Raw genomic sequence first — 15,969 nt, 5'->3', positions numbered from 1 at the left:
CCTGTACCTGGGTTGGCTGTACCCTTTGCTTCCATTTACTTTGCCATTGTCTTTAGCATGGTATTCAATCAGCAAGATTGTGTTTGCCTTCAGGAGGCAGAATGACATCTAAAAATATATTTTTGGAGTTTGTAGCTACAAAACACACAGCTCCAGCTGAATTAGACATAAAATAAGGAAACATTATAGTTAGTAAGTTATTTTAAAATAACACCATATTTTATTTAATTATCAATTTTGCTTGAAACTTCATTTACATGACTCAGTTTATTTAGATGTCCACATATGGGCAACCATAAACTTTAATGTGGACTGCTCTGCAGGGTAATTTGGAATGAGAGGAAGTTTGTGCTGTTATGGTGAAGTTTGTAATGTTACAGTGAAGGCATTGACAGTACAGCTCTGCCAGAGGAATTTTCATGTGAGTTATGTGTCTGAAAGTGAGTTGTTTTCTCTTATAAAAGACCGAGGATTGTAGCTTTGCTGTGGCTTCTGAAATCAACTGTAATACCAGTTTATATTAACTTTTAGGGCAACCTCTATATGGAGAGAAGCCTGATATCTTATGTTATTGATTCTTCACAGACAAAAGGCTCTGCTCTTCCTTCAGGTACAGCAGATGCTGCATCTCTGCCTCTGATTAGTGCCGGAGTCCCAGAGCAGTCCAAGGGCTACCAGTAACCACAGTCAATCAAGCATAAGATAAAGCAGCTGCTGTAGTTGTGTGCTAGGAAGCAGTTCCCACTGTGTCCCAGGCTGGAGAAATAAAGAACATAACTGTGGTGCAAAGCCCTGCTGCAGCACAGTAACTTCTGCACAAGGCACAGGCGGCTGTAGCCTGAGACCAGCATGTAAACAAAAGAAAAGCATAAAAGGGGTTATTTCCTATTAGTTGGAAGACAAAACCATTGAACATTAGATTTTCTTTTCTTGCTGTCACAGTTGCTGTTAACTAGCAGAAAAATGTAGTGTAAGGGCCAAACTCTGCCTTGTGTGTTTTGTCTCACTTAATGTACCTTGTAGGTATATAATGGAAGTCAGGATATGATTGATGGATTACAGATGTCTGCTGCTAAGCTAGTTATTACTGGGATTCTTTTTTCTCTAAATTGCTGGAATTTTAATAAGAACTGGGGACCCTTTGCCTCAAAAGCTAATATAGGTCATCAATCAGCACTGAGTTGAAAGACGTAGAAGATTCTGCTCTGTTTTCTGTAATTTTGCATCCCGTTTTGCCACAATCAATTTGCAAACAAATTACCCTTTAGCTCCCCCAAGTGGATCATTAAAACGTCATTAAAGGTTTGTGGTTTGATTCCAAACTTGCTTAAACTGATGAAAAGAGGAGTACTTGCACTGAAGTTAACAGGAATAGACCTCTGTAAAACTAGTATAAACCAAACCCCTATGTCCCTCTAACTTTGAAGCCTAACATTATGTTCAGTTTGAAGGGCTGTACTTGGGAAAACACCTCCTTTTGCTATGAGTTGCAGGAAGAAGCTGTTCAATAGTTGTATAAGTACTTCTATAGATATAGGAATCTATAAAGATAAGTATTTTTCCACCTGATAGGTTTGAATTATATTGTTCAAGAGCAGAGTTAATAAAAGAGTTTTGCTTTATAGGAATTACTGGTTTTGTCCTGCCATATTTGATTCCTCCCAATCAGTAGGAGCTCAATGTAATGATATTATGTTCACTGAGAAAATCTATAGCTCAGAAAGGTATTTACTATTATTGGTTTTTTTCATTTGAAGGGAATCTTTCAGAAATGGACAAGAAATTGGTTTGAAGCATTGTGCAGTCTGTCAGAACGAGACACTTAGCTCTAACTGGCAGTCCTGCTGTATGAAATTGATTTCAAAGGTGTCACTTCTTCAGTTGATGGCAAAGAAAAGCTTATTGCAGAAAGTTTTTCAAAAAAGAATGCATAAAGTTCAAAGCCACTATCTCAGGAACAGGACTCTTCTCTTGAGTAGGTCAAAATACAGACACTTGAAAAACAAGAAAAAGCAACAGACTCAGAATCATAAAAATAATTCAGAGTACCCTTGGTTTGGAGGCTCTGGATGCTTAAGTTGTAGATGGAACAAAAAACTTAAATTAAAGTTATGCCTAATATGCAATAAAAATATAGCAAGGGCTACAGAAATGATAACTTCTTCATTTCAGCTTTTTAAACAGTTTCAGCCACTGAATATGATATGAAAGTCATGCCTAATTTACTTCAAGGAATCCGTTTGCTCATATGTGGTGCTTCTTTCCATTTAGCTATAGGGAAATCGACCATGGGTCCTGAAGGGGTAGGAACAGGTTTGGTGCTAGAGATAATATCTTCTCTTTGGATCCCCCACTACAAGAAGGAGGTTGAGCCACTGGAGCATATCCCAAAAGGGCAGCGAAGTTGGTGAAGGGTCTGGAGCACACATCCTGTGAAGGGTGGCTGAGGGAGCTGGGGGTGCTCAGCCTGGAGAAAAGGAGGCTCAGGGGAGACCTTTTCAGTCTACACCTACCTGAAAGGAGGCTGTAGCAAGCTGGAGGTCAGTCTCTTCTCCCATGTAGCAAACAATAGGATAAGAGGAAATGGCCTCAAGGCTCATATTGAATATTAGGAAAAAATTCTTCCCTGAAAAGAAAGAGTTGTCAAACACTGACATAGGCTGTCCAGGGAAGTCTCCAGTGTTGAGTCACCATCCCTGGGAATATGTCAAAGACATGTAGGTGTGGCACTTAGAGATGTGGTTTAGTGGGATCTGACAGCCTTAGGTTTATGGTGGAACTCAATTAACTTCAAGGTCTTTTCCAACTTACATGATTCTATGACTGAAGTTACCCTTTGTGATTTTTCCTTTATTCCCATAGGACACTGGCATGATCAGAACTTTGAGTCTTCTTGTCTTCCTAAAAAGAACAGTTTTTACTTTATTTCAAATACAGTTTTATTACTCTTGTAAATTATCATCTAGGTAAGCACATTTAAAACCACTGTGAGGAGAGCACCAAGCGAGACAGTGTCCTGAGGCACTGGTGGGAAAGGGCATCTTCTTCATGTTTTCTGGTTCCCCAGGCAGCTCTCTGGCATTAAAAAACAAATTTAATATTCATCTTCCTAAAATTTATTTCAAATTATTCTGGCAAGGTACTGTCATCTCTGACTTACATGCTAGTTTCTTTCAAACTTTTGTGTGTACGTAGAACATGTGCTTCTTCAAAGTCAATCAAGCAGCAATTTCTAAAAGCATTTGAATCAGAAGAATAATTGTAAAAGTTATTCACTTGTGTTTCTTGTAAGCTCCCACCAGCATTCGCAGTCCTTCTTCAACAAGTCAGACTTTGAAATTTAGATTTTGTTTCACTAATTAATTTTTCATTTGGATAATTTAGAAATTTCCCAGATCCATTTCCTCCTGTGATGTGCTTTCTGGGAAGCATTGTTCTAATTTTCTTATCCTGGGATTGTAAGTATTCAGAATGCCTTCTCCTAGATCAGGCTTTCCCAACTCTTCTGCTTTTGTCTCCCAGGTTTCTTGGCTCATTAGAGAGATCAGATTCTGTATCCTGATTCAGATCCAATTAATTAAATGCTGTAGTCATGAGGAACTTTTCTGAAATACATTTCATCTGCTAAAAAAAAGTCCAGCATGTTCTATAATCCCCTAACCCTCCTGTGCACCTGTGCTTTGAAGAATAAATGCTTTTCTATATGACTAATCATATTATCCTTGTCTGTTATTCTAGATTACTTATGTAACCCTCCCCCTGTGGGACTCGCTCTCCTCAGGGAACTTTTACCATAGAGATTCTTCAGGCGAGATATAAACACCTTAAAAGCACAAAGCAGATTATTTGTCGTGTAACACATTATACTTTGTAGGACTAATGAACTAGGCATTCAATCAACCCCCACCAAATGAGTCACTCAGAATAATGGGCAAGTAGTCATCACTCAGGTAAGGGGAGAGCTGGCCTCTGGGGCTCACTGAACAGGCTGATCTGTGCTAGTGCTGAACTGCTATCTTCTGATTTCCCTTTCTTTTTTCTTGTTAGGATTTTCTGACCTTTCATGTGAGTGTTGTTCCTTGAATCTTTGAGGTGCCAGTTTTCCCTGTCTCAATAATCTTACTTATGTCTGCAACTTTACCTTTCTTATCTCAAATGCTTCCAGCCTTTGTACCCTCTCACAGCTCCCTCTCACGCCCTAGCAATTTACTCAGAAGGAAACTGAGAACAGTTGCACAGCTGCACTGTACTGAAAGTAGGTCTGGAATCACAGATAGTTGAACTCCTGGGAGGAGGGTTACATGGAAGTGGCCTGGTTTACATTTCCCCTCAATTAGTTCATCTTGCACTCTGATCTTCTTTTCTCACACATAGTTCTTTCACACAGATGATTCAGTCATTGTCTTCTGTAAAATTAATCTTTATGCCATGGTTCAATTACTGTCCAGATTTTGAACTTTTTGGTAAATGTCCTTGAAAATCTCTCCCAAATTGCACTCCTGATTTCTCTTAGGATATAATGGCTGCTGTTCAGAATCAGAGCAAAAAATATGAGAGAGAAATTAGTTACCAATTAGTTTATAGGTAAATACTCTGGACCTTTCACAAGATCGCTGATGAGTCCCACAGTTTAATTGAATTATATACTGCATGGAAAAGTGACTCTTTAGTTTTATTTAAAGTGGGTACATGATTATTGAAGCCCATGATGTTTTTACTGTAGGAATGAAAGAGCCTAACAGCAGCCATGGTGAGGCAGATCAGTAGGTCTATGTAACCCACTGTGGTGTCTATAAAAATCACTATAAATAGAGGACCAGGGAAAGCTACGTAGCAAGTATATTATGAACAAGTATATTATGAATTATTTGCATAGCATTCTTAAAATAACAGTTTTGAGCTCAAAGACTTCTGAAATTGGGCCCAATTGGTCCTTGACTTTTTAACCTTGAATAAGCTCCTATCATCATCAAATTTTGTGATCCTACTGCTAGTCTTCTTGCCTATAGAAATAATAAATATATTGAGCTGCTGAGGTGAGGTTCATTCACAGATCTCAAGGAATTCACTAGAAACCTTATTCCACCTTGAAAACTGTGATTTCTCCTGTAGTTTCCTGGTTTAGACAGCTATTTCTCCATGAAAGAACTTCTTCTTATGGCTTAATGTCATGACTGCTGTTTTGTGGCCTTTGGGGTATTTTTTGTAAAAGGGTTTTAAGAGTGGCTTCATCAAAAGGCTTTAGAAGTTCAGGCAAACAAGCAGATCAAGCAAATTGTTAACTTTCACTGTGTGATTTTGACTGCTTCAAGGAACACCAGTAGGTTCCTGAGATATGAGGCATCCTTACATGCAGTCACTTCAACTCTTCTTGGTTGTCTTTATTCATGTGTGCATTACTAGTGTGCATTTTAAAATTCCTGCTATTTCACCTGGGATAGGTGTAGGGGCCAGTATCACCACGGATCTTTCATGAAACTATTCTCAAACCTGGCATCAATTTTGTCACTTTCCAGTCCTCAGATAACAAGTTTTTAAGTGGAAAGTTACACATTGTTGCTAGTAGCACATCAAATTCATCTTTGAATTCCTTCTCTATTTATCTTTTCTGTGCTATGGTTCATTTTACACAGTTCTATCATTTCTCCTGTAAGTGGTCTCATTTGCAAACCAAAGAGTCTTACATCATTTAGTAATTTCAGACATCCAGAAATCCTTGTTCTGTATCTTTCTGGTCCTTCTCCTTACAGCTCCAATGCAGTCACACAGTGGCAGTGATACATGTCTAATTTAAAGTCAGAATTTCTTGTTGCATATCTAGCTTGAGCCTGTAGGTCTAAGTTATGGAAGCCACTGTGTTGAACTTAGTGCTCAGAGCTCTCATGAGGCCTTAGCTGACTAATACACCTACAATATCCATGCCATGTATAGTCTGTGCATAAAGAACTTAAACTTACTGCACTTACTGCATTCAGATACCTTGGTCAGGTTAGTGCCTCACTTAGCAGCCTCTTCATCTACTCCAGCAAAGCAGAAAGTAACTCCACCATTTGAGTAGGGCACACCAAATGGATGGATGTTGTACAGTGCTCACTTGACAGCTGTATTTCCCATGCTATCTAGCATGAAAAGATGTCATTTCTTAGGAGGGTTGTCCTTCAGATTCTCTGAAAAATTACTCTGTGACTCTTTTTTTGTTGTTACTTCATTTCCTGAGTGTGCCACTCTGCAGAGACAGTTTTGGGAGAGGAACAGAATGTACTCTGAGACATCCCAACTCCAGAATTACAATTCCTATTTCTTTTCCTCTGTGCTTCAAAGCATCCTGCTAGATTTCATATCACTGAAAAGAGAGTTTAGTGCCACAGTCCCTTCTGTTCTCCCAGAAACACTGCTGATTGATGATGCCATAGCTCTTCCTGTACCTGCTTTCTAAATGGCACCAACAATTTTCTTGGTTAGAAGAGCTTTCAAGACCATGAGGCTGCACTAGAAATAGGCTGTGGGATCTTAAGTTACTAAGTATTTAGTTATTAAAAATATTTTCTAGAGTTGTGGAGTGTAGAAAGTTGTCTATATGACTTTTTCTTTGTTCAGTCTTTACAAACATTTGAAAGCATATTTCTAGGGTACTAGATTAAGTTTGTGAAGTTAATCTGTGTGAGCCAATACTTCTTTAGACACAATCATTTTGATGTACTGGTGCAAAACCAAGTGTCTTCTGTTTCAAAGTTTCTAGGTAGCATAAAATGCTTGAGAATGTCTGATGTCCTACAAAAACAAAGGAACTCTTCTACTAAGAGTTCCTCTTTTACTAAGGAATAGATATTTCTAGCCTTTGAAATTTTAATGTGAATCTTTAAAATTCTCTGCCAGGCAGACTGAACCTTGGGTCTTCTCACTCATTAGTAGAGTAGTAACCTATGTATAAGATGCATTAATACATTCAGGGAAACATTTTCTACTACATTTATGGTGGGTTTCATATTAAATAAGTACAATTTTGAAATGGGTAATGGACAACCTTGGTTTGTTTGAGGAGATATGAAGGAAAATTTCAATATTCATTCAAATTCTTTGGCTTAATTTTCAAAGCTATCCTAATTATATTAATTAGGATAATTAATATAATTAATTACATAGGATTGAATAGTAAGCATTCTTTTGACAACAGAAGAGTTGTTTGTGTTTTTCATATCAAAAAGATGAGTATGGAACTGAATGGCTTTCATCATCTTCATGAGGTAAGATGTATATGGATTTGTTCAGTTGCTCCTGCATTAGTAGGACAATGATGTAAATTGGATTACATTCGTATCTGTTCACCACTTTGGTTTTAAGTACAAAGGATAACACTCTAAATTACTCTATTTACCTTAGACACTGGACCAGTAGGTTCATTAAATGTACAAAAGAAGCCATGCAATATTATACAAATAGCATTTTTTTTCCATATACTGGAGTTATATATATTTCCTCTATCCAGGGCACCCACAGAGGTCTCAAAGTAGTTTCAATAATGCATATCTGTTTCTTTTGCAATAATTCAATATGTACCAATTGCAGTCATGTACTAAATTTGTTCCTTTCAATCTTGCATTTGAAAATGATTCTTTCTGCAGTCAGACTCTGTTTTGAGTGCTGATAAAATCTCCATCATTCAGTTCCTAAATTACTGTGGATGTTACTTATAATTTAGAAACTGTTGTTATGTTGTAGTATTGCAGTGGTTGTCTCTAGAATCTCTTTGGAAGCTCTGCATCCTCAGCAAATCCATGTGCCAGTATTTTTAATGTGTTTAACTCTTCTGTACAGTTTCTGCATGTAATGTTTTGCATAGGTAGTGATCTTACAGCCTGGGAGTGATTTGATGTGCAAGCTTCCATCTGTTCCTCACGCTAAAGAAAATACTTTTAAAACACATCATTCTCTTTCCTCTGTACTGTTACTTGCAAAAGAGCTTGAGATGACATAAACCATGGCAATTCCTTTAAACATCTTGTGTTTACCTCTTCCCACTCCCACTTTGGATCATGGCAGTGCTTAGACTTCAGAGCAGTGGGAGGAGGAGAGAGGGAAGGAAGGAGGGAAGGAGGGAGGGAAGGAGGGAGGGAAGGAAGGAGGGAAGGAAGGAGGGAAGGAGGGAAGGAAGGAAGGAAGGAAGGAAGGAAGGACGGAAGGAAGGAGGAGGAAGGAAGGAAGGAAGGAAGGAAGGAAGGAAGGAAGGAAGGCAGGAAGGAAGGAAGGAGGAAGGAAGGAAGGAAGGAAGGAAGGAAGGAATAGCTGCACTGTGAACAATGTCATGACATTTATTCTTTTGGTAGCATAATGATTCTTTTCTAATCCACCTGATGTCATTTTGTACTACAGGTTGTTTAAATACAAGACATGTTATAAATACTTTGAAGTAATATTTGCTTATTCTTTTATTTCCTTACATTATGGCAATAACAAAAAAAATACTGGTTTATGACTTAGAAGTGATGTTAAAACCACCATGTTTGATTTGTAAATCTAGTCATTGATTGAAATTGGAAGACAGCAATTGCTTTTCCCTCCTTTCTGAGGCAAACATTTGCTTAAGAATTTTTAAAATCAGAACTTCCCCCCTCTTTTTCTCTTTTATTTAATTCCTTTTCTTCCCCCACGCTCTCTTCAAAACAAATTATAATCAGGTAGTGATTGGCAGTCATTTTTAGCACAATAATCAAAGCTGAGCAATTTTAGCACCTATTGTGTTCCATCTGCAGGATCATTTTCTTGTCCTGTAACACACAAGGTAGCACAAATGATTGATTTATTAAAAAAATTATCTTGCATTATAAAGCAACCCCCTCTACTTATTGCCAGAGAGAGTGCTGTCTCTGAAGTAGCCTAACAAAATCTCTATCCATTGAGGGAACAAATAAATTGCCTTATCATTTGATTTTCTGTCTAAAATCTTGGTGTTCTATCAGAATGTTCATATTTCAAGTTTCAGAATGTGATCTCCATTCCAGGGAGTACAATAGACTTCTTATTTCCTTTAAAACCCCTGGAAAATAACCTCTTCTGCCAGCCCACAAGTTCTCTACAAAAACAGATAAAATACAGTCACTAAATATTTTGTTGTCCTAGGCAACAACTTGTTCTGCCTTCAGTAGCTTAGAAGAGGCCTGAATAAAGAATTATATTTACCAGCTTAACCTTTTAAGTGTTGATGAGCCAGCAAGGAAATTGGATTTCCATTTTAAAATCATATCTGTTTTCAGATCAAACTGATATTAATTTAGAAATTTTATACATATCCTATTTTGAATTTGACCTCTGAAATGTGCAGGCTTGGGACAGCATCCTTCATTACAACAGGAATTGTTGATTGTAATAAAAGATAGGTGCTGCAAAAAATTTCATTATGGGCATTTTATTTTGTAGACAATATTTGTGATACTTGAGCTGGAATAAATTATTTGTTTCAAATGCTTGCATTTTCTGCCCATAAAACATACAACTCATAGTTTTAGCTTCAGGCATTTTATAACAGATTGTGTTGATTGAAGGTCAATACAAAATACTTGAAGGTGATGATACATAAAAGCAAACAAGAACATAATTGTGTTAATGTTGCAAACTGTATTTCTGCTTTTACTTTGAGGCAATTTGCAGTGATGAAAATCATAAAGAAAAATCCCCCTTTTTCAAAGAAATAAAGCTGCAGAATTTATTACTTTTTTTTTAAGGACTGCAGTACTATTTTGGTGCTTTTCAAAGAATACTGTGTTCAGTAGTGTGCAAAGGAGAAATAACTCTTCTTTAAAATCTTCTTAAATCTAATTTTTTTTCTGCTTCTGCATTGCTCTATAGGATGTTGTGAGGGGTTGATATTTCCATTTAAAATTCCCAAGTGTATCAGATCTTGACTAGCATGATTTGTCTTCTATGTGCAACTGATTTCAATAGCTGAAGATAGAGAGGACTGAATGGCAGTCATTTTAACTATAAAGATGTTGAAGATCAGAAATACTTCAGAAATATTTTCCCTCTCTAACAGATTTTTTAAACATTCTCAGGTGTGAGAGCCAATGCAGTGCTGTGCCATATAGACCTATCAGTGTGATTAATGCTCCAGAATTAGGACAGCAGCCTTGCCCTGGGTCTTTTGCTTGAGTCTCCTGTCTCATATTGTTCAGAGCTCCTTTGGATATCTCTGCAGTCCACTGCATTTGTGTCACACAGATACAGCCCTGGATTTCAAAAAAGACTGGAAAGTATTATAGCAAGATTATTAATAGAAAAAAGGTAACATTTTTTCAAAACAATAAAGTTGAGGGGAAAGGAAGTACTTACTCAACTGTAAAAGGTTCTATTGCAGCCTACAGCCAACAGGGCTTGAGTCCTTAAAGTCATCTTCAAGGATTTTTGTTTTTCACTGTTTTTAACTTCCAAAGGAATAAGGTTTCAGTCACTTTCCATAAAGGGCTATGCACCATTCTAATAGCTGTTGGTGCCAAGAAACCTGGCATATTCAGTCTGTGTTATTTCAAAATTAAATACCATTTTCTCCAGTTATAAATTTTCTATGGATGTAAATAACACACTGGCAGACCAAATGTTTACATCCTTGAAATAGTTATTGGCAGGTACTTGCAATCCCTTTCATAATGATCAAGACCTTGCAAGGTTATGTACATTTAACTCCTGATTTAGATTCCTGCCACAGATTGTACTTTCTTGCTCATTGCTTATTTTAAAGATTGTTCTTCGTACCACGTAGAGCCCTTGAAAATGCTGTATTCATCCAAAAGCAGTATGTGTATGGATTTGACTGCATTTCAATAATATGAAAAATAACTTGAGAAAATGCAGTTAAACTTGGGGTTTTTGTGCAATGATATTCAAAATGTTATTCAGATAATGAATTACAGCATAGCTGTTGCAAGTCTGTGTGTCTATTAGGAGGAAATTAGAAAGCTTTATCATTTTCTGGGGTTCAAAACAGAAAATCAGTTTCAAAATCTATTAGAATGCTTTATCTGTGCTTTTTTAATCTATGAACTAAGTGCCTGATTCAGATGCATTAATGACAGAAGCTACTGGAAAAAATACAGTTAGACTTTGGTTATTCTATTAAAAGCTGGATCAGAACCTGTCTGAGCTAATCAGGTCAGTGAAGGAAGGACATATATGAGTTTTCCAAATGGCATTTTTTATCACTCTTGAGGCATCAACCAAGCACCTGGTCATCCTGATTTTCTCAGGGTCTGGACTTCATGCTACCCTTTAAAGTAATACATTTAATAATAATTCTATTCAGTGGTTGCAGATGAGCTGCTAGTGACTGTCTTTCAGTCTCTATCATCTAAGGATTTTTTCCTGTTCTACATGCATGATCTACTTGAAAACAGTAAAGACAGTCATAATGACTTTCTATAAAATACTTTTCCCTCCAGTAAACCACAAAGAAATACATATGCTCTCATGTGCACACTTAAAGCACAAGAAGAATTATGCAGAGCTAAGTACTTAAAACATTTGTGTTCCCACACACAATATGGTTCTACTGTGTTTTCAGTGAGCACAACCAAATGCAAGGTATTTTGTGCTTCCTGCTTTATAAGTTAAATTTATGTAAGATTTATATAAGCAACAGATAAGCATCAAAGCCATAGCTGAGGAGGATGGATGGCAAAACACCAGGCTAGTTCATAAATTTACATTATTAAAGAGAAATGATAGATCTATTCTGCTTCTTTATTTGAAGCTGAGCAACAATTTGCAAGCAGAAATAATTCTTCTCACTTGCTTTTCCTAGCAAAGTGTACAGTAGCAGTAGTACCTGACATCCACCAAAACAAAGTTCATTATTTTAGGTTATCTGCTCTGATCTGTGAACATTTTTTTGGTTTTTTGGTAATTTGTGGATCTCTGGGAATCAGAAGCATAAGATGTGACAATGTGAGAGAAAAAAAAAATGACAGAAGTCTAATCTGCCTCTAAGCATATGGAGTGATTGGCTTTGGAAATTGGCTGGAACTGAAACATGGGAAAGAGGAAGCTGAGAACTGAGGAGAGTTAGTAGTAAATGAGATATATGCAAGGATGAGATATCAAGAGCCAGAAACAAGTGGCATGAGAAGCTAATGGGCTTAGCAGGAATGACTAGAAATGTATTTTGAAGAAACAAACACAGAGTATCTAAGTATCATATAAAAAAAGATGACAGCCCTTATTTTATGTCTATTTAAAATGAAAGCAAATGACTACACAGCTACATAGAGAGTTTCAAATATTTTAAATTGCTCTCACAATTAGGTTTTCTGTTTTTCTTCAGTCAAATCAGCTTGCTGACCCTTTGCATCAGAGAATCATCCTCAAGGTTTGACAGCAAACTCCTAGAACTCTCTCTAAAATATGATCAGAAATTATACTGTCTCTCAGTATTTTTATGGTGTTATTAATAAACAATACTATGGAGATGAAAATGATGATTTACAGAAAATGTGAAAGACGACTACATGTCATATATTATAGAAGAAATAAAACATGGGAAAGTGTTTCAGGTAAGGCCATTTGTGTCCAGAATGCCTTGATGTGAGAAAGAGTTTAAAAGTTTATAAAAGATTCTTTGGAGATATTTCATTTAAGCTGGCAAAATATTTTCCTGTGGATTTTGATGTGTACTTCAGCTTTTCACCATAAGATTTCTAATGGACACTGGAACTCAGATAAGGCAGAGAAGCAATCTGACTGCTATCTTCTTTGCCTTTCCCCAGGGATTTAACACGGATTATTCCAATGTGTCAAGGATAAAACTCCCTCACTGTTTTGCAGGAGGTGCTGTTAAGCAAAATGGCTGAGATTTTGTGTTTACTGCTGACAATTTGTTATATTTCCATAAGCATCAGCATTTTAGCATCTCATTTGTTTATGTTAACTTAAGTATTTTTTTCTGTGTAAGTGTGGAATTAGCTGCTGCATTTTTCTACAAGGAATCAAGGAAGATTCTGCTGATAATTAAACACAGACCAATCAATAGGAAAATGAAGAATTTTATTTGGTCCTGAAACTCACCTATTTTGTTTGATTGTGCATGTAGCAATTATCAAGACACTAAATAGACTCAGAGGTTCTGAAATATAAATTTTCTGATGGGAAAATGTCAAGGTAAGTTTAACTGAGTAGAAGGGTCAGAAATGTGTTTACTGATAAGCAGAAAACTGCCATCAAAATCACAGCACACTTAATTCTGACTATGTGAAATCTTGTATTTGGACTTAGTCTTCATCGTGTCCTCCTAATGTCTTGCAAGTAAAAAAAAAAATTAAAAACAAACAAAAATAAGGAACAAAATCCCAAAACCTTTTCCAAGTATCTATCAACAGAGCTATATCTTTATAACAAATCTTTTATTGAATTGTAAGAGATGAGTGTTAGTGACAATACCCAAGTTAGTTTTTACCCATAACTAGTAAAATAATAATAAGTAGTAGCATATTTTATTTATTGTAGTAGCTAGCTGACACTTGGCTTTGAAAAATACTGTGGGAAATCAATTATTTTCATTGTTCATTTTGTTTTCTGGTTCATCTCTTTTATCTCAAGGGTAGTTTCCCATTAAAACATTTCAGAACTTTGTTTGCTCTCACTGTGAGTTTCCCCCCTGAGTTCCTAACCCAGTTTAGCTGACATGGCCAGAGTAAGTGGTCCTGGTGCAGAAAGAACAAACACCAGTCAGTGCAGTGGACATTCTGAGGCATATATGGAGGGCTTATACCTTCAGTGCTATCACCAAAGCTGTCTTGCCAACAGCTGGAAACCTGGAATTCTTCTGTATCTCCTCATGAAACTTCTTGATACTTTAGGAACCCAGCATGCTCGTTCAGTGCATTGCTTTGCCATGAGGCCCTTGGGAATGTTTGAAATGTGTGCACCCAAGGGTCCCTGGTGGTTGGATACCATGAGTTGTTCAGTTGATATGTGAAGCTATAGACAAAGCAGAATTTAAAAAAAGAAAAAATTACACAATCATTTAGCAGGGTGCTATAATTCAATGTATACTTATCCTCATCTGCTTCTTGAGTTATGTTTAATTTACTTATGGCCTCCCTCCCCTCGCTTTTATTTTTTAAGATTTCTCTTTTGCCAGTCTTCATATGGTATTACAGCATAAGCAATAAAAACCAAGGCTAACAGTATTCTTGGAGAGCATTAACTCAACCAGTTTCTCTCCTCATGGATAAGCAGAAGAACCCTCAGTTACATTACTGATATTTTAGATTGCATCTTCTAACCAGCCATTGCCAAAATGATTGAAGTTCAAAAGGGTTTACAGCACAACTTTACTAAATTATTATATAGGGCAACTATAACTAATTAGGCCTATAACTATATGGGACAACTAATACTATATTATTATAAAGGGCAATGTTGGGCAAAATTCATAACTGTGTTTTTCACGTGCCCATTATATGAATTATTTTGCATATTCCACTCATTAAGTGGGTGGAAATGGAGCAAGACATTGCATTATTAGAAAAAACTGTGTTTTCCCTATGCATGTGTTAATTTTTAAGTTCCTTATGATGATTGGTCCTACAGTATGCAGTCATAGATATGGTGGTAACTGTCCAGATTATTTTATTTTTACTAAAATAAATTGGCTGAAGAAGCAGACACTCTTTTTCATAAATGTGTCACAGTTATGGAAAGAAAATTTTGAAATTTATTACAAAAAAAATAAAAATAAACTGCATTTGAAAATCTATATAATTTTAAAATATATATTTTAAAAATCATCTTGAAAGTTTATTTCATGTACCTAGGTGACCACTTGAAATCGGAATGAAACCAATAATGTTTTCTTTGACCTGTATTGAACATGCTGAATTGTGTTCTGCTTTAGCAAAAAGAGGAATATTGGAAAAATAAAATTTCAATTTCTGACCATATCAGTGATATTCATATTTACAACCCAGTCATAGGAGATACATGTCTAGCTTCTTGCTATAATCATTGAAGATATGCAGCCATTTCTCTGATGTGATTCATCTAGTCCCAAAGCAAATGCCTAAATTATATCAAATGAGTCATGCCTTAAAGGTGCCTATTTCTCCCTGTTAATTAAAGGGATCCTTACATGAGTACTGAGATCTCTGTTGTGGACATTTTATATGCCATAAAATGAAAATTGCTCTGAATCTCTACTTGGATTTTTCCTTGAGAAAATACAATAGAAATTATTGACTTAAAATTGTGATGTACAGGAAAAATGATAATTAAAAATTAGTCCCAGTATCAAAACTCCTGAGATGTTTCCCCCAGAAACCTGTTTCTTACTTGAGGAAACATGCTTGAAATTCTCTCTATGTTCTGAGAAAGAGATTGTAGCACACCATCATATACCAACACATTTTATCATTAACAGCCCCTGGATGTACCAGACTGCTGAATGCTGCCTGCTCCTTAGGAACTCCATGTATCACATGTCTGTTTTTTTCAGTCTTGCAACTATCTCTCTCCTACTTCTGTGGCATTTGTACCACAAAAGAGAACAACTTTGACCATGTCTTTTTAAATCCACGCTCCTAGTTATGAATAGAAAGAACAAAGTAAATAACCTCATTTTTTCTAACAAGTGAGTATACTGAAAAGATCCAGAATAATCCCATGTAAAACTGATCTTCCAATTTCCATTTTAAATTGCTGCATTTTATTCAGGACCTGTGGTTTTTTTATTCAGGCAAGATAAATCCCATTCAAATAGCACAGACCTGATTTTATAAGGGCTGTGCTCTTTACAGCTATGCCTACAGATTTGAACCCATTTGCACCTCCTAAGGATAAATTTTGTAGATTAGGATAATTTGTAAACTTCACAGCAAGATCATGAATATTAATTCTATGTTCAGCAGTCAAACCAAGCAGTTGCTGCAAGTATAGCTTAGCATGTCTTGTGGGTTCAGCTAATACATCTGCTTTACATTTGAGGCC

General features: G+C 36.4%; 1 protein-coding gene across 3 annotated transcripts in view; it reads left to right on the top strand.

Moving 5' to 3' along the window:
* ANKS1B (ankyrin repeat and sterile alpha motif domain containing 1B) overlaps nt 1–15,969 on the top strand; it is a 410,803-nt gene that overhangs the window by 256,689 nt on the left and 138,145 nt on the right. The window lies entirely within an intron of this gene.

Source organism: Serinus canaria, chromosome 1A (assembly GCF_022539315.1).
Source record: "Serinus canaria isolate serCan28SL12 chromosome 1A, serCan2020, whole genome shotgun sequence".
Classification (NCBI taxonomy): domain Eukaryota; kingdom Metazoa; phylum Chordata; class Aves; order Passeriformes; family Fringillidae; genus Serinus; species Serinus canaria.
Note: the sequence above shows the minus strand (reverse complement) of the source record. Positions and strands in the feature narration are given on the sequence as shown.